The 20,001-nt window shown below is 38.4% G+C and overlaps 1 protein-coding gene across 3 annotated transcripts in view; it reads left to right on the top strand.

Moving 5' to 3' along the window:
- Positions 1–20,001, top strand: part of rbfox3a (RNA binding fox-1 homolog 3a) — a 553,817-nt gene that overhangs the window by 34,758 nt on the left and 499,058 nt on the right. The gene's annotated exons all lie outside the window — the stretch shown is intronic.

Raw genomic sequence — 20,001 nt, 5'->3', positions numbered from 1 at the left:
AAGCTTCCACCTGCTCAAATTTAGGTAAACAGCCTTTACATGATGGATTCTGGGTGTATAAATATTAGTTTAAGCTTTGTTCTTCAGCGCCTCAGCCCCATTATTTTCTATTTACGTTCTTGTCCGTCAGCCTCGACACTTTAACGAATGACCACGTAAAAATAAATTGACAGAGCAGACAAGGTCATAGTATCTGTCAAGCGTCATTTCCCAAACACTAATTATTTCGTTATTATATTTATGAATGTCACATAAAAGTGCTTGTGATGTGGAAACAGGGAAGTATGTATTTTTTTTAGTTTTTATCTGATTCGGCTGTCAGCGCACATGCTCCATCATCTGCGCTCCAGGAAATTAGAAAGGAGAAACGTTTGACAGCACAATTTCACAAAACACAGCCACGCCATCATTTCATTTTCTCTCAGCCATTTTTTTTCTCATTTATTTATTTCATTATTGCCTTTTGAAACACAAACGGGGGCGATAACAGCGGTTCCTTTTCAGGTAATTTATCCTTGTTGCTTTATTCTAACCTAAAAGTGGCAAACAGGACATGAACGAGGGACTCTGGATTATCAGACTTTGATCGGCAGGATCAGAATGTGGGCTGGCTGGTTCCAACGTGTCCAGTTTGCTCCGCTGAGTCTTGACCAAGACGGCAAAAAGTCATCAGCTTCTGTTCCACCATGGCAGTTATACATCACCAATGTCAGTGGCTGACTGCTGCTTATCTCCCACGTATCGATTAGAGGACTGCGCTGGGGGGACCAAAGCACTGCGGCCAATCAATGGGAGCATTTCATTCTCCTTGAACATCTGCTTTTTGATCTTCGTCGCTGATTGGTCGGCCCCGTTCTGGTACTGTGGGCTCTTTTTCTCTTCTGTGCTCTGAAAAGGAGTGGGAGGAGAGTGATGAACACTTTGGTGTTGGCAGCCCGCTGTGTTTTTTCGCCGATGTGCATGGCATATGTGCGAGAATCCTGTTGTGTTCTCTCTTTGCTGCCAAGAATCCATAGATCTCCCTTAGAGGTTTGATTCGAATTTGCACTTTAATTTCAGGACACATAATTTTATCACAGAGATATGGAGAGCATTAAAGAAAGGAAAAAGGTTTTTTCACTCAAAGTTTCTCTGGATTATTTCCAGTGCCTCAGCACCTGAAATTTACATGTAATCTGTAAAATAATTAATAAATCACTTGTATCTTCTGTGATGGAACTACTGATTATTCTTGGATATTTCTTTTTCTAATTCTCTGACATTATTAAACATAGTCGATGCCTAATCCTCTCCATGATTCAGTCATTTTACTCTCTAACTAATTTTGTCTCGTCTTTCCGGTCGTTTGTGTTTGCTCAGTCAGATTAAGGGCGTCACTTTCACCTTGATTTATTTCTTTTTCTGTGTGTGTTTTACATCCGGGTGCTCTGTCGCCATCTTGATAGCATGGAATTAGCTTTCCACTTCATTGATCGCACATACAGAAACTTTGATGGCTGGAAATTATTGGACATAAAGGCATATAAACAAATATGATAAAACAGCAAAACGAAGTTTTCATTACATCCCGTAAAGCTGGGCTAACTTTGCTTTGCTGGCTAATATCCAGAGGATGTGGCATGGATTCGCTAGCATTTAGAATATTTTCAAATGTTTTAAAGAAAATAGCTCCTGAAATTCAAAAACACAGACAGACATTTTATTGATCTACGTGGAGATTACGAGTTTCTACAAATATCACCCTGTTGCTAACAAATATTTCACAAAACTCAGGTTTACGTCCAGAATATGGAATAATCAGCGTTTTAGCCTTTTTGTAAATCTCAGAGTTATATTTGTAATTTCTATTTTATGTACAGTACAGACCAAAACTTTGGACACACCTTTTAATTCAATGAGTTTCCTTTATTTTCAGGACTATTGACATTGTAGATTCACACTGAAGGCATCAAAACTATGAATAACACATGTGGAAATATGCACTAAACAAAAAAGTGTAAAACACCTGAAAATAGCCCTTATATTCTAGTTTCTTCAAAGTAGCAACCTTTTGCTGTGATTACTGCTTTGCACACACTCTGCATTTTCTTGATGAGCTTCAAGAGGTCGTCACCTGAAATGGTTTTCACTTCATAGGTCAACCTGCCCTGTCAGGTTAATAAGTGGGATTTCTTGCCTTATAAATAATCATGAAAATAAAGAAAACCCATTGAATTAGAAAGGTGTGTCCAAACTTTTGGTCTGTACTGTACGTATTCATGTTTTAATTACTTGTGTTTATAATAAAGGTGATGATGATGAATTTTCATCATAACAGCCGATCACATTATCATCCTCGTTATTTGAAAACTATCTCATAACACATCCCAGATGACGTTAACAAATACATCAGACTGCAAAATTTACAGCTTTTATAGTAGTTCTGAAACTGATAATAATCTGTTAATCAAGAAAAAATTTTTATCAGCAGCGCCTCCTAATCAGGAGAGAATAGTATTTATTTAGCTAATAACACACGAGCTCATAGAAATAGTTTTCCTAACCAAAACAAAGAAATGTTCCCACTTTAAACAAGATAAATCAACACCTAAAAAGAAAGCGAAGCTTCAAAGAACTCCTTTCTGTGACCAAATTATTAATTCTGAAATGTTTTGGTGTTAAAACTGTCAGCTCAGATCAGAGTTTGCCTTCTTGTTGTTTTTCTAAATAAACATTGTGGTACTAATTAGTGGAACTTTTAATGAAAACAGAAAATCAGACCTTTATAATCAGTGTTGAGTTGTAGTGTGAAGCAGATGAAATATCTGTGGACAACCTGGCAGGCGTCTCCTCTGCACTCAGAGTTCACCTTTTTATTTCGCAGTTTCACTGGCATATGTCTGTGACTAAAAGTTCAAATAAGCTCTTATCGTCTGCTGAGTCTTTATGTCAGAATAAGATAAGATAAATCTGTATTTTTGTAAAGTGAGTCGGAACTTCACAATGTCGATATTTGACACTCGAGCCACTTTAAGATCGCTCAGTTCTGCTCCAATAAGGTGCGACTCTGGACTCAGACCCTGATTTAAAAGAATTCATTTAATTCCGAAACATCTCAAGCCAAAAAACAGAAAGATTTAAATGATTTTTGTGTGTGTTTTATGCAATCAAGGGTTACTGCATCATAAATATGCAATCATCTAAAAATAATAACCTTCAGTTTTGGCTGCAAGTATTTTTGATTTTTAACAAGAAATGTGAAAATTAGATCCAGTTAATCCAACCGTTTATGGAAATGCCGTCACGTAAGTGTACCTGGAGTTTAAATAGTTTGATAAAGTCATTGTAACTGCAGCAGAAGAGCTGAACTTTAGTTACTAATTGGTTTTGTAGTTTTGTATTTTATTTAGAGGTATCAGATTAAAGTGGAGGACATTTTATTTGGGGATTTTTAAGTGGATGACTTGTATTTTATTTAAGAGTTATCAGATTAAAATGCATTTGATAGAATTGCACACCACACTTTTCAGATTTGTAAACGCTAAGATGAGAATTGTTAAATATTATTGTACAGAAATATAATTTGTTTACTGTCATGTATTCAATCCTGTGGGACAAAAGTGTTTTGTTCTAAAACATCTTTTTATGCATTTATATATTTCTGTCCACAGTTACTGTCACAAAGCATAAAACATAAGAGAAACTCACAAAGTTGGGGAACACATCTCTTGTTACTTAGCGAGTAAATAATGAATCAAAGGATCTTTGAAGACAGAAGTGACGGTGCCAGATAGAGTAACTGGTGATTCGGAGGTTAATGAAAAGGAAATGTAAAAATCTGAGGAAAATCCAGATTTCCTTCAGCGTGTTCCGAGACGTAATGACTGTTCTTTGTAGAACTGGCAGTTCGAGCCATTTGATACACTCCTTCAGCTTTTGTATTCACAAAGTACTTTGTGTATAGACGGCTCATATTGAATTCATGAGACAGGAAAACGGAGCACCTTTCTGTGATTCACTTCCAGATGAAAGAAATAGACAAAGACAGTTATGCCTCTCTATTTATGGTTCCTGTGGATCCGGAGAGCTCACTGTTTGCATGTTATCTTTCTTATAGGTCTCCTTAACCTTTGTGGAAGGCTTATTGACTCTCACTAACCTTGCAGGGTGCTGCTGGAGGACAAGAGATTATGAGCGTGCTCAGTGTATGGAAAAAGGCCCGTGTGGAGGTTTTTCCGCCCCCATCCTGCCCCTGCCAAGCAGCGCCGCTACCAACGCTTTGCTCGACCTTTGCCTTCTGATCTCAGTTTCCATGGTGAAGCGCGCAGTGTTGTGAATTCAGGCCCAACAGACATGCTCATCCTAACTGTGGAGCGGTGCGGCTGTAATGTAATGTACTCCATGCAGGTATGGCAGGAACTACAGAGATGCTTAAGATGGAGGTTAAAAGGGAAAATAAGAATGAAAATCTTAATCTCCCTCTGCAGTTTTTCCATATCTGTCCAACTTTTTTATCCGGTCCCTCGTGATAAACACGAGCGCGCACTGGCGGCTCATGCTTGAACAACTTTAAGTATCGTCCTCATCTGACCACCTCTGGCAGTGTGAATGCTGAGCGCATACTGAATGCATCGCTGCCGGATGCAGCCGTTAATTCAGCCGCTGCAGGATCATGGCATGTATAAAACCTGCTTAAGTGAACAGAAAATAAGAAAAGCTGCCAACATGATACACGGCTTACTGCTGATGTAAAGGAATTCCTTCCATATTTCCTCCTAATAATAACACACAATTTCCTATAAGCTACCTCACATTACCAATGGTGAAGAGGATTTTAATTAGACTTGAACAGAAAAGGCCTGTGCTATCTCTAAGCACAAACTGGCAGTGGAAGGTTAAATTTGGAAGCTTATTTCCTTTCAGTGGATAATTTATTGTTCCACTCTCCATATTCAGAAAGTCAGTAAAAAATTGTTTTCAAAATGATTTTTTTCCTGTATAATAGTAGATAAATAACTTCTCAAAGGCTTTTATTCTGTTTTGCTGCTAATTAGAAGCAGCCCTTAACTAGAGGGAGACCTTCATGTCTTTTAATAAGCACAACAGACTTTTTAGAAACTGGAAAACACAATGGTGTGAATGAAAAACTGAGTGTAATCTTTGCTTGTTTCAGAAACAGAAAGGAACTTTGAATGTGATGAAGCAAAATTCATTTAAATTAAAACAAGACAGGAAGCAAAAATAGCTGCTGTTAACTTTAAACCAGTTAGTTTAGTTTAGTTTAGAACCGGGATCTAATGCAAAACCCTCACATTTAGATAAATAAGATAAAGAGCGCCTCTAATGACAACATGCATCTGTGTTATGTTTGCTCTTTGTTAGAACCTATGGTGGCCCAGAAGGGTAAATAAGCACAACAACAAGAGCAGCAATGGGAACACTAAAATATGCTACAACAAAATGCTACAATGCTACAACAAAATGCTACACCAATGATGCTAAAATGCTAAAAGCTGAGAATATTTTTCTAGCATAACTTCCATTACAGCTTGACTCTGTTGTGTCTTTTGTACTTCAGCCTTTTGCCTTCTTCTCTCCTGTAAGCGGATAATTTACTGCTCCATTCTTCATATCCGGATAGTTGTTGCAGGAGGAGATGTGCAAAACAAATGCCTTCTGGTCATCTCTAAATACTTTTACATTTTTTATATAATTACATTTTTGTCACTAAATTAATTTTGTAATAATGTACTAATTAACTCAGATATACCTGCCGGTATTTTAGTGTAAGGAAGAACATTTTTTTGTTAAAGTTGGAGCTAAGAGTTATATTCCTGTCAGGGTTTTCTACAGCTGAGGCAGGATTTGGCATGTGGTGGCTGGTGATGCATCAAGTAGAGGCCATTGTATTACCTTGCTGGTGCTCAGTTATTTCCTTCCCGCTCACTATTGAATCCAAAGAATAGGTTCGTGCTGTTGGTGGTGGGTTCAAAACAAGACAGAAACATTGAGAGCCATCCCTCATGTCTGACTGTAGTGGTTAAAGGGCAGCCGGGCTCTTAAAGAAACCATTAGCATTTAGATTTGAGACTCTTCCCCTACACAGCAGCAGGGAGTGGCTGCGTCACACCTCAGTCTTCTGTGCTTTGAGTGGGCCCAAGTGGCAGCTCCGTAGGCCTGATCAATCTTTCAATATGCCTAAATTGCTTTGGATGACCTGCTCGTAAAGAGACGGGATTGGCCATACTGATTCTTCTCCAATCAATAGCAGATGCTATCATGGCTCATCAACAAAGAACTGTTTTAATGGAGGTCAGGCCATGGAAGATCTAATTCATTTTAATTTGTAAATTGTGGCATGACAAAATTCTAATCAGGGCGCTTTCCTATCAGATATGCAGTCTTCTGAGTCTTTCCTTCTTCTCTCTCTCATTCCCTTTTCTCAGCCTCATTTGCATTCATGAGAGTCTGTGTGTATCCACTCAGGACGGGGAAGCATGAATGTATACATGACATATATTAAATATCAGTCGGCATTGACTATCACACAGTTTTTTAGGCTTGAGTGTTTCCTTCTCAAGGTGCATCATCTTTAGCCGAGGCGAGTTTTCCTCCCAAACACACTGCTGCAGTGTTTCACCTCATTAAGTAAAGATTGAAAAGATGACAAATATGACATGTGCAATTTATTATCTTAATTAATTCACTGTCTTCTGTCAGAGACAGGCAGGGCAGCTCTTTCATCTAAAAACCGTTTTTCCTGGGTGTTGTTGCAGGAAGCCGGCACTCTGTCGTTTGCCCAGATTAGTGTAAGAGGTGAGCCTTTTCCATCTCGCCTTCCATTCCAGCTAAATTTGTCTCAGCCACAGTAATATGCACCACGGGACATTTTCTCCCCCCTGTGAGCAGAAATGCAATTGGAATGGGATGCGACTGTCCGTCGTGATTGCGTGCAGATGAACCAGTCTGGCCTTGCACCCGGTGCATGAGTGAGGCCATGCGATGCCCATCGGCAGAGCAGACGGAGGGCACGTCCGGGGTCCGCTGTCTGCACGCGCCGTAGCACGGCTGCCCGGCTGTGACCAACGCAATCAGTACCGGAGATCGCCACGCCATTTCAGATGGATTAGACCTCCTCCCAACACAGATAGTGGGAAAATTGGCAAGAAAACCGCCGCTATTGATGGCATACGCAAGAAATAGGCCGCAGTCTTTACAGAAATATTTAAGGCCATTTTCACACATGATAGTCCGGTAGACTCGGTTCGATTGGGGACCAAAATTGCAACATTTGTTACATTTTCGGCTGGTGTGGTTCACATTCATATTGCATTGTGTGAAACGATCCAAACCATTTGGAAATTCTGTTCAGACTCCTCACGTGTTTTGTCGCTGCACCATCTCCTTCAGAACGACACAAAAACTTCCAAAGAAGAAATGAGTGTAACTTCCTTTTTCGCGAAATGTAAACAAAAAAGTGGAGTAGCATTTGGCAGTTGTAGCATTTCTCTTTGGTGGAAATCCACGAGACATTTCTTCTGCTAGCGCAAGACATGCGGGTTTGTTTTGGTTATATTTACACAGAATGTCATGCAAAGTAGTCGCCTTCCTTCTTTTGGAGCGGTCTACGGTCCGCTTTCAGTCCGAGTTCACTTCAACTGAACCAAGACAGACAGAGGTTTGTAGGCGGACAAGAGTTCACTTACCAAATGAACTGGACTTTCTAGACAAACTAGAGTCTGAATAAAGTAGACCAAACAGGACTGGCGTGAATTCATCCTAATGTTGTTTCACACCTGGTTGTTCAACTTGGTTAAACTAGGAAGGGAAATTGCAACATTTGCTGCACTTCCAGTTGGTGCTGTTCACTTTCAGACTCCACTATAGCAAACAAACCAAACAGTTTAAGTAACCTGTTCCCCTCCTCGCCTGTGGGGGCGCTGCACCAAGAACTACTGAAGGAAATGACACAAAAACCTCTGAAGAAGACACTGGGTGCACCTTCTTCACAAAATGTAAACAAAGATGGAGTGGCTTCAGATTTTAGTGGTTGTAGAATTTCTCTTGCTAGCAAGGGACTAACAGGTTTATTTTGGTTGCATTTACCCAGAATGCCCTGCACCATTGTCTGCTTTGTGGTTTTGGAGCATTCTCTGGTCCATTTGGACCGAGGTTTTTAGGCGGACCAGAGCTTAATTACTCATTCTCACCTCCCCAAACAAACCGGACTTTCTAGGCAAACCAACAGGAGTCTGATTGAAGCAGATTAAACAGGGCTGGTGTGAATGCACCTTAAGTCACGACTAGCGCTGGTTTAGTGTGAAAAATAAATCTGTTGCGTTCTTCCAAACAGCCAAGACGAGGTCCAGATCTGCAGGTTTATTAAGGGAGGATTGGGCTGAAACGTTCTCTTCAAGGTCTGTTGTGTTCTCCCCGTCGGTTGTAACACAGAAATCCATGAGTGAATTATGGAGAATAATTATTGATGAGAGCCAAGGGCATTATGCTGGACTGAGAAGAGACGCTTCAGAAGCAAAGCACCCCCCGCTCCCCAATCCTTCCGTCTTCACTCTCGAGTGTCCCCGTTGATTTATCAGGACGCTATTTTTAGTTGCACATGGAACAAGTAATGGATTCGTGGGAATTAACAATGAATCATGCGAAGCTAATATTGTGGAATTCAGAGGCTTGATTAATGCTTGAGGAATTCACAGCATCAACTCCCCAATTATTTAGAACATTTCTCACACTGCATAAACACAGATGCTTGTCAGGAAGGCTTGTTAAGGAGGCAGATGTTTGTTCTCTGTGTCAATGCAGACTCTAAGAACATCTAATGGGCTGCAGGAGAAGGTATTAACTGTTCTCCCTTCATGGTCCAGCTAATACTGGAAGAGTGACCCAGGTTTTAATGATCTAAGTGATCAGATTTAGACTCTCACGCCGCTACACTTTCATTCCTGCTGGTGCTTCTATGACGGCAGATAACAAAGCTTTTCTATCATAATAAATCTCATCTAAGTGGAATTAACTGTGTCATGCAACCATAACTTCCAGCTTTCAGCTTAAATAATTAGTTCAGCCAAATTCATCATTGATTTATGACTCCCAGTAAAGTACATTGAAATCTGTGCTTTCAGTGAGACAAAATGTGAAAATGTTCAGAGTTGATACTTTTGTGAGGCGCTTTATGTGGATTTTTTTAAACTTATCTCTGGTTTCCAGTCCGTTGTGCAGCTCCAGCTTTAGCAGGAACATCATGTCTGTGCAGATGAAGCCTATAAATGCTTGTATGACTCCTGCAAGGCCTGACTGAACACCTTTACCTGTCCTGATATTATTGGCTTTATCAGAAAAGCTTCAGAGAACTATTTTCCAGAGAGTTTTGCGCTGAAAATATGAATCCGATACAGTATGGATTCCACTCTGATCCCTGTTGCATTCATGCAAAACATGCAAAACTTAACCGTACTGTGAAGAGGCACGACCAGGAGTCTAGATGCCCTGAATTTATTGGTTTAATGAATTTTTGTAACAAAAATTCAAAGGTAGCAGCGTTTGTTGAAGTTTCATCTTCACTTCCAGCAAGCTTGGAAAAACTCAAAGGTTTTTGTTGAACAATGTGAATTATTGAAATAAATGGTTTTACTTTAATTGAACTCAGGTTTGTTTGTTTGGGGAGGTGTGAATGCATAATCAAACTCTGCTCTCGGTTCGGTTGAAATGAACTTTTGTTCAGTTTGAATGTGAATGTTGAACGAACCGGGGACCGCTACAAAAGCAGGAAGTGAACCTTAGCGCAGGGCATTCTGGGTAAATACAACCATAATATGGGGAAAATGTCTAGTAAAATAATCTGCCAGTGGAACTTGTTCTTTTTATTTCTTATCAATTCAAACAACCTCCAATGTGTTGCTAAAAAGTTACTTCTATGTTAATTTGTTATTTCACGCGTACTAAGATATTTGCAGTAGAAACTAGACAAAAATACTTGGTAATATTTGTGTTTTGCAGTGAGTGGAGCCTAAATGGCAGGTTTGTTTTAGGAGAATCAAAACTCTGAGATTCATAGCATGTGAAGGATTTCATTAAAGCCAAAGCTATTCTTCAATTTTCTGCACCAATTTACTACTATAAAACAATCCACACTGTGGCATTAAGGTTGTTTATTTCTGAATTTGAATACGATCAGGAGGAAGTGATTTCAGTGTTGTTACTCCAACAGATGCTCAATCAGTCCAGAGCTGAATTCAATCGTCACAAATGGAGCAGGAGTGTCCAGACGGGTTACTGAAGCTTTGATTTGTGTTTATAAGGAAGGTCTAATGAAAGCCCGGAGTGTGTTGAAGCCTGAACGAAGCAAACGAACCGGGCCGACTTCTGCTTCTGTTAGTAACACTCAGGCGCTGCTGCTACTGACGCACTGCAAAAACACAAAATCCTACCAAGTAGTTTCTAATGCAAATATCTTATTACACTTGAAATAAGACAAAATAACTTAGAAGAAATGTTTCAGCAAGATATAGAAGCTTGTTTTAAGTCAATAATTTCTTAATATTGATTAAACAATAACTAGCTCCTATAACAAGACATTATTAGTGAAATAATCTGCCAGTGGAACTAGTCAATATTAAAGAAAGTATTGACTTAAATCAAGCAACTATATCTTGCTGAAAAGTGAGTCGTAGGTTAGTTTTTTATGTTAAGTGTATCAAGTTATTTGCATTACAAATAATGCAAATAACTTGTATTATCTAATGCATTAGAAGCATTAGTCTAGACAAAAAATGGTTTAAGATTTTGTTTTTGCAACAAAAACTAAATCTTTCTGTTTTCCAGAGTTCACTGAACCTCATGCTGCTTGGATTTTGTGCATTCAGAATTTTATACCTTCACATTTTTATGTCACACTTTTTCCTTCCACTCAACTTTCTGGGAATATGCTTGGATGAAGATCTTTCATTCATGGCCTTGAAACGATGTAGTGTATGGCTTCTGGAGTTAGGACTGAATTACTAAAATACGTGTTTTAGATCATATTTTAAACCTAACACACCTAAAACATGTATTTTCTGTCTCACCACAGAATTCTGTGCGCACAGAAAGCTGCCTATAGTCTGCGTTGAGCTTATGAAGGGTACTATAATTAATGATTTTTTTATGTGTTCGGCTTTAACACCTCCGCACTGTCTGGCAGGAAAGCTATAGCTCTCCTGTTGTGTCAATATGTTTCCTCTATCTGTTCAGTGCCATCAATGTTTAATCCAATCAACTTCCCTGCATTTCGATTCAAACTGTTCCTGCATGACCTTCTGCTTAAATGGGCAGAAGTTGGGAGTAATTATAAAGGCTGAAATTGGTTTCTGACAGATATGCATGCTTGAGGTGTGTATTAATAGCTGTGGTGATGAATGCATCTGACAAAACAGTTTATAGAGGTTGGAATAAGTGTAGAAGTACTTTTCAATCAGGAAATAGAAAAATGAGGAAGAGTTAGTTAATGTTTGCCGTGGTTTTCTTTCTGTTTGTTGCTCCTTTTCTGGATGTTTCCAACTGAAGGATTATAATTTCGTACTTTTAGCATTTGATTTTCAGAGAAAAGTGTTCAGCACCGATCTGCTTTAGGCTAGAGGCATCATCAAAACGCTGCAACGCTGTCTTGCCAACTATTTTTGCTTAGTTTCTAGTGCAAATATCTGAGTACATTTAAAATACGACAAAACTAACTTAAAAGTAACTTTTCAGCAATATATAGGAGCTTGTTTTAAGTCAATAATTCTTTAATATTGATTTAAAACGTACTAGTTACGGATAAGTGAAGTGATAGAGGTGTAAAAACCGGCCAGTGGGACTAGTGCTTCTTTTTCTATATTGAAAAATGTACCTAAAACAAGCTGATAAATTTCTGAAAAGCTATTTGTAAGTTAGTTTTGTCTTATTTTAAATGTACTCAGGCAAAAATACTTGGTAAGATTTTGTGTTTTTGCAGTGGACAGAGATTAGCTCCATCAATTGGAAAATAAAAAGCTGATTATGTTCTGGCAAAACTTTGTTGAAAGACCTTTGGATTGAACTTCAGTATTTTCTGGTAGAAGTAAGAAATACTGCCACCCGCAGGTGGGAGTTGGCATCACTTAAACAAAATGTTTTTCACCATTTTGGCAAAAAAAAGTTTCAATCAATCAATTATTTCCACGATAGTGAAATCATGAAAAACTGGATGAACTAGTTGATGTCATTTGCCTGTATACAAATTAAAACTCTTTTGATTTGACTGATAAAATGATATTGAAGCACAAAACTGTTATCCTAACGGCTGTATGTAGAGTTTAGAGGGCCACATAAAAAGCTGTGGTGGGCCTTGAGTTTATACTTTCCATAGAGCAAGAAAAAGTGTGAATATGAGGCAAATATAGCTAGCTATAGGAGTTCCTTCTTCTTTGAAATGTAACACAAATAGTAAAGTTGAAAATGCCATCGTCTGCGTGGCAGAAGGAAGTCCTGAGGAAAGGTAATAAATGTTGGCATGCTAATGCACATCTGATGTCTGCAGATTTGTTTCTCAAACAAGTAAAACAAATGGAAGATGCTTGTTTGATTTCATGGCTGGAATGTGACGGGAACACCTCCATTTGTGGGAGCGGAAATGTTTTTTAATGGCTGCGCAGTTTTTTTTTAAGCATCAACCAGTCAATGAAGATAACGTTTCAGTCGCTTCCTGTTGCCAGCGACCATTTATGTTCCTCCAGTTTCCTTTCTGCAGGAACACAGGAAGAGGAATGATGTTACATATAACATGTTGCACTGCTATTGTGACTTCCTTTGGAGTATTGATGAAAAACACGGCAACATAGGATACGATTATCAGATATCGCTGTTTTCTCCTTCGTTCTGCCTGTTTGCTTTGACTGTTGGAAAAAGGTATATATCGACGCTGCGGAACAAAACATGACAGCCACACTCAGATGTGGTTTAATGATTTATATTTCTGCAGTTTTGATGTCTCAGCAGAGTGAAAATGCAGCAGGCTGATGTGTATACAGTTCCTCTGTTAATTGCAGCCTTCTGCACTGAAAATAATGAAGGAAAGTTCAATGAACGCTGGAGACGGTAACAAATCCAGTTTGAAAGCTGCCTGTGGGAAGAAAGTCTGCGCTAGATTCACGACTGAGAACGTGAAATGTCAGAGAGTTCATGTGGAGGTCAGGTAATATCTAGCAGCTTTTAAAATGCCTTTGAATCAACAGCCATTTCAGATTTCTTGTATGAAGACAAAGCAGCAAATTGAAAGGTGAAACTTTGGAGCGTCTTCACATCACCTACTGTTACTTACACTGACTCTTTCCAAGGACGCGTTACATAAAGCACTTACAGCGCCGCTGAAAGTGGAGAATAATGAGGAAAAGCCATCGCCGAACTAAACACCATGACACATTCCTGGCCCTCTAACTTACACCAGGATGTGAAAGAAAAACAGATTCCTGTAGATCATCCCTGACCTTCATCTCCATTAACTCGTTTGGTTCCATTTCCTCCTGTTGCTCACTGCTTTTTACTTTGGATGGTTGACCTCAGGTACTTGAACTCCACCTTTTCCTTTAGCTGCGCTTCCATTGACCCTAAAATTGCGCAAATTAAAATTACATAAAGAAACTTGCTTTTTGGAAACACATACATTTTGAAATAAGTTTTGTTTTGCACTAAAAATAAGTGGTTTTTTTGCTGCATCAACATTTATTTGATAAAATTACAATGGAAACACTTTGTTTTGTATCACATCAGTCATGTGATCAACAACCAGATGTTACTACTGACTGAAACGACAAAAGAGACAACAGGAAGTGTTGGGAGGATGATGGTGTGTTTACTAATGACTTACCGAGTGAACAAATGTATCCATGTGTGATTTTAATTACATCTCTTATTTAATGGAAGCACCGCAATTGTGAAATAGTTTATTATTATTATTATTATTATTATTATTGACAAGGTTTTGTGGACAGTAGAAATGCAGCTACTGTCACTTTTGTCAGTTATATTTAAAACAGGGCTGGGACTTCAACACATTTTGTTAAAATTAAGTACATTGGTTTTAACACCTTAAATATTTCAACACATTCAATGACTTTGACTAAATGCTTTTTTTTTTTTTTTTTAAGTTTTTTCCGACAACATTTCCATCCAGAACTTTTGTTTCTTAAAAATGTGTAAATCTAAAGCACACATTTGAAAACAACAGCGATCTCGGCCAACTACGGGTTAATTTCTGCTTCAAAAATTATCTGATGGGACCCTGGAAAACTTGTGTTTAAGTTGTGCTAAAAGGAGTTAGCCTATCATCAAAGCTATTCTAGCATAGCATCTCAATGTTAAACATGTAGCAGCAGCACAGACGCTATGCTAATGCTAATGTTAGCATTCACATTTCTAAAGAAGTTCCATGAATGATCAGGAAACACTGGAAAGCAGAACTTTGCTCCAATCTTATGGTTGAATAACAATAAATATATTTGTTGTTGAGCTAATAAAATGTTTATTTTGTCTATATTTTTAAATTAAAATGCAATTAATTTAGATTTTTTTTCGATCTGGGTATCATATTTGTGCAGCTTGACCATAGAGAAAACCTGCTGGTAACCCCCAGGATCGTCAGCGGTGGTGACTGTCGTCTTACTGCTGCAGATGAAAATAAGGACAGGCTCTTGCAGCTTCTCATTTATAAGAAGTAAATTAATAATCTTATGGGAGCTGGAGTCAATTTAACGTTTTTCCTCAAAGGTAATAATCCTCAGAAACTTGTTGTTCCTGTTGACTGTCAGCTGCACCGAGATGTTTACCCGAATATGAAGACAACCTGCTTTTATTCCCACCACCGGCCATGATGAATGTCTAACCGCTGCCGCCGCGCTGTTTAATGAAACCTGTAATCCAATCTAAAACTTATGAAATGTTGCGACAGACTAAAGCTTTTCCCACAGCTGTACTGTTCATCTCTGAGACTCTCATTGTGAATGTCACAGTTGGTTTCTCACATGTTGTCAGAGAGGAGCTTGTTTTCACTCTGCGGAGGCATCTCTAAAGAGAATCAACAATGCTTCTGTCTCCAAGTTAAAGGGAGACGCAGAAACGGCACATTTGCTGTTTTACACACAAAAACAACCCTGCTTGCTCTTGTTTCGCATATTTCAGCAAAGAACTAATCGATGACGAGCATGCAGCCACACATCGGTGTTTTCTTTCACAACCTACACGCTTCTGCGTTGGACAATATATAATGCTTTACTATTTAAAGGGCTTTTCTTTGTTTTGATATGATGGAAAAAACTATAACTGCTGCAGAAATTGTGGGGAAAAAATCCTTAAAATGACAGAGAAGCTAACATTGGATAAAAATAGAATGACGTTAACCTTTGACCTTGTTTTTTTCCTAATGCCTCCTATAACTTACAGCAGTGCTGGAAGACCCAGCTTGTTGGTGTAGAGGAGAAGATTAGTCCGTTGTGGTAATTTTCTAAATCACGAAAGACAAAAGCGTGTTGGAATATAAACAGCCCGAGGCTGATTGTGAAAAAAGGGTTCCTGAATCGTTAAATTAAGCAACGGGTTTGATTTAATTTCACTCGCAAGGCTGGCTAATGGGAAAATTTATGCAGGGAAATACAAAATTAAAGAAAACAGACGCAGTATTCTCAGTTGGTGGTAAAAGTTAAAAAAGAATAACAGGAAAAAGTTGTTTTTCTTTGTCTTGAGTCTGGTAAAGATGTATAAAGAGCCTTAAATAAACTCATCTTTGATTAAAGCAGCAACTTTGGTTTAAGAGCATTTATCCAGTGGGAATAAAATCTCCAGATTAAAATCACTTTGATCCAGTAACACGAGTCAGGAAATTGTTAACAGAAAAGATCTGTTGCCCATTTCTGCAGGTTAAATTGTTAGAAAGCTGCACCATAGAGGAACACGCCGGGGTCCCAAAGTCTCCATAACCTCAGATGAGAGACGTCTGCAAAGCCCCATTTCTACACAAAGTAAATAAAGCAATTGGAATGAGAATTACTTTAAATATAAGTAAAATCTGAGAAAATTTAATATGAAATTAAATTTGAGTTTAATGATAAAACTCATTAAAGGCAATATTTGGCCATTTATGGGTAAGCCAAGAGTTTGACTTACTGTCACAAAGATAAACATTAAGAATTTTGCCCAAAAGTAGAAATGATGAGGCTAAAATGTAGCTTTTCTGTAACAAATAATCTGGTTACATCTGGTTAAATATGTTAAAAAGCACACTGTACGGTGGAGGATCTGTGATGCTGTGGTCTTCTTAGAGTTAATGGCAATTTAAACTCATAACAGAACAAACCTGAAATAGAAATTCGGTGGATTTTCAGTGGAAACGGTTTTCTCCACCATTATAATACTTACCTGCGAGGTTGATTGACAGCGCTAAGGCCCTCCTCCTGGCTCTGATTGGTTGTTTTTGGTGCATTTCTTCAGATAGTAATAGCAGCTCAGGTAGGAAGTGGAGGATGATCTTTTAACATAATATCTGTCTCATAACAAACTGTAGCGACGTGGTGACGGTTTTAAAAAACACAATCTTTATAAAAGTTATATGCTGCAGTTTTAAAGTTTTACGACTTTTTACTGGAGCTGCCAGAAAGTGTGAGTGGTGCTGTAAAAAATCCCACAGCGTCGTGGCAATTCAACTCGAGCAATGAAAAAGTTTTTACCACCTGAGAGACGATAAAGATCTGCCTCCTGGCCTCTGGCCTTGTATCAGTGTATGAAACATGAGCGGAAAGCAGGAAGTGGTGGAGGCCAGTGTCTCTTCACCCAGACCGCGTGGACAACGCCGTCCGTCCCTCCGTCCACTCCTCTCATTTCCATCCCAGAGGCACGCTGGGTAATAGAGATCAGTAATTGGTTGCTATAAATCCTGGCCGAGGACAAGGTGGGTCAGAACAGGCTGATTACTTAGGCATTACAGTCAATCTAAGCAAGTCCTTGAATTGAAAGATTTGGTGAGGTGGATTCTCATTATGGAGCTCAGTGAACGTGTGCGTTTGAGTGAAAGAAGAGGGGCCAAGGTCCCTCTCCCATCCCCTGTTCCAGGACGACATTATGCAATGCTCCAACGCCCTCAGCGGTGCAGACTTGTCAACAGCCAAACACATTTATTTTCCCTCTGGGGTTTTATAGGAATGTGTTTCTGAGGCGATCGGGGGTCTGCGCCGCCCGGCGTTTTCCGGCAGGTCGGGTGTTAAATCACAGATTCAGGGAGCAAACGGTGCCCCATCTCTTGGCATCTGGCTTCAGCTTCGCAGAACAGTGTTTATCTTTCAGTGTCGCCAGCAAACAAGCTCTCAAGGTAATTAGCTCTGTCATTTAACATGAAGCAGATTGATGGCTTTGTGGCGAAATGCACCTTTGTGTTATTTTTCATCTCGGAGCCTGTGAGCTTAATCCATTTTAAGCTTCTCGGGATGAAAAAGAGTCTATGGAAGATGAATTAGGGTGTAAAGCTGATAGTCTTTCTCAGCATTCTCTCCAGCTGAAGGTGTGACTTACTGGATTATGGGAACAGTAGTTTCTGCTCCAACTCCTCTAAGGTCTCGGATGTGCCTTTTTATATTCCTGCCTATTTTGATGCTTTTGCTTTTATTATATGTACACACAAAATCTAAAAGTATTTTTGTTTAGTTTCTAATGCAAATATCTTATTGCACTTAAAAGAAGACAAAATCTTCAGTAAGATACAGTATATCCGTTTGTTTAAGTCTGTAATTCTCGAATATTGATTAAAAAAGTTCCAGTTCCACCGACGGATTATTTCATTAATGACTTTGGAAAATATCTTGTTATAAGTGAAATAATCTGCAGGTGGAACTACTAACAATTATTTATTGAAAACAAGCTCCTATGTCCTCCTGAAAAGGTACTTGTAAGTTAATTTTATTTTAAGTATAATAAGATATTTCAATAGAAAGACAAAAATACTTGGTAAGATTTTGTGTATTTGTTTTTACTATATGGTAATAATACTTACAGTGGGGGAAAGTACTTCCGCTGATGACATATGGTGATTTATCTGACCTTGAAAAGCAATAGCAGGTTCAGTAAATAGATAATAATAATATTATAATAACAAAGCCTGTGCAGAACACAAACCCACTTTATCAAACTCTAGGTGTGTCTGTGTTTGATATATTACGGGTAAAAAATGTTTGTCCTTCATTCAGTAAATTTTCTTACAGTATGTAAATATTTTCCTCAAATAAGAGTAAAAAAGTACAGTTTAGTAAAACTGCTTCTAAAATGTTACTCAAGTAACTGAATAAAAGTAACTAGTTACTACACACTAGTTAATTGTTAATGGAATGATTAATCAGATTAATTGTGATTAATCAATTATTTTAATAATAGTTCACTGACTCAATTAATCGTGAAATAGAGTAAACAGACTCAAAAAAAGAACAACATAGTCAGAGCATTGATCAAACAAGTACAAAAGTATAAATATTTAGCATTTTAGATTGATTAAAAAATGAGACACTGGAGAGATTAATTCAGTTTTTGCTTTTCTTTTCTTATCTGTAAAATAAAGTGAGCTATTTATTTATTTTCATTTCTTAATGTATTTCTAGTATTATATAAAAAAGGCTTAAGTGGTGAAATGAAAAATTTGCAGAACGTGCCAATTTTCCTATACAATTACTCTATTAATCGTTAGAATAATTGATTAATCGATTACTGATATAATCATTAGTTGCAGCCCTTTATATGTTCCACACATTGTGACTGAGACTTTTTTTTATCACAAGTCCCCTTCCTGTGAGCCATCAGTTCTCCATAAAAAAGTCTTTGATTCAAAGTGTTCAAAGTCATTTGTCTGCAAAAATAAAGTCAGCCCAAAATGTACAAATCATGTCATGAATAGTAATGGAGCTGTGCTGCTAAATACGAGCTAAATGAGCAAATGTGATAAATTAACTTTGCGTGCATTAAGAATGACGAGCGGGGGGAAAAGATATATGAGGCGCCGTTGCCGTGGGAGCGGTGCAAACCCCCACCGGGCGAAGTGTTCCCACTCGTGCTAGCATCCTCCCTCCACTCCTGGAGCAGCACGCCGCTTCACTTAGCAGCATCCATTTGGGATGCAGCACAAACGCTATTTTAGCGCTTTTATCTTAATGCACTGCAGCAGTCTGGCGCTCTAAAGGCACGATTATGGTACAGGAGGGCGGAGGGGCATTTAAACAAGACTTATTTCAACAGCAACTTAGCACCAAGCTAAACACTGGAGGGCAGATGGCTTTGTGATTCTCATTGCTGATTCACTTCATTTTGCTAAATGGACTCTTTGCATATATTTTAATATAGCACTAATTCTTTGCATGATTATCCCAGTTTAAAGCATCATACCCTACTGAGTGTGTTTACTGTTGGAGGAGCGTTAATCTGCCACATAGCAGACTGTTGTCACTTCAACCACCTGCTGCACGCTTCGGCTGTAAGAAAACTGCATTTCAAAGGATCACAGAGACGTCTGATTAGTGCCAGAGCAGCGACATTTTTTACTCAAGTAAAAGTAAAACGTTACTGTCCAAGAAATTACCCGAGTAAGAGTAAAAAAAGTGATCGGAGCATCTGATTTAACACTTAAAATTATCATCAGACAAAAATGTAAAGTTATGTCCAAGTTCTGGTAAGACTGAAATAAAAAAATACTTCAAATAAATAACATAATTACAAAATAACAGACTGAGGTTACACTATGAATGCAGTTGATAATGAAAATATATTGTATGCTAGAGCAGAGGGAAATACTTCTAGTGCCAAATGTCTCAGCAGGTAGAAAATACATGACAAAAACAAAGCAAGTGCACAACAACAACGAGTCCTTCTTTAACTTCAGCTTAGATGTATGGAAGAACATTAGGGCCACTACAAACAAACAAAAACATTTCGAAATTTTAATGTCAGTCTGTCAAAACCTAAATAAATAAACATTCTTTGGTGCAT

The sequence above is a fragment of the Xiphophorus couchianus genome, chromosome 16, assembly GCF_001444195.1.
Source record: "Xiphophorus couchianus chromosome 16, X_couchianus-1.0, whole genome shotgun sequence".
In the NCBI taxonomy this organism is placed as follows: Eukaryota; Metazoa; Chordata; class Actinopteri; order Cyprinodontiformes; family Poeciliidae; genus Xiphophorus; species Xiphophorus couchianus.
The sequence above is the reverse complement of the archived record's forward strand: the minus strand, read 5'-3'. Positions and strand labels throughout refer to the sequence as shown.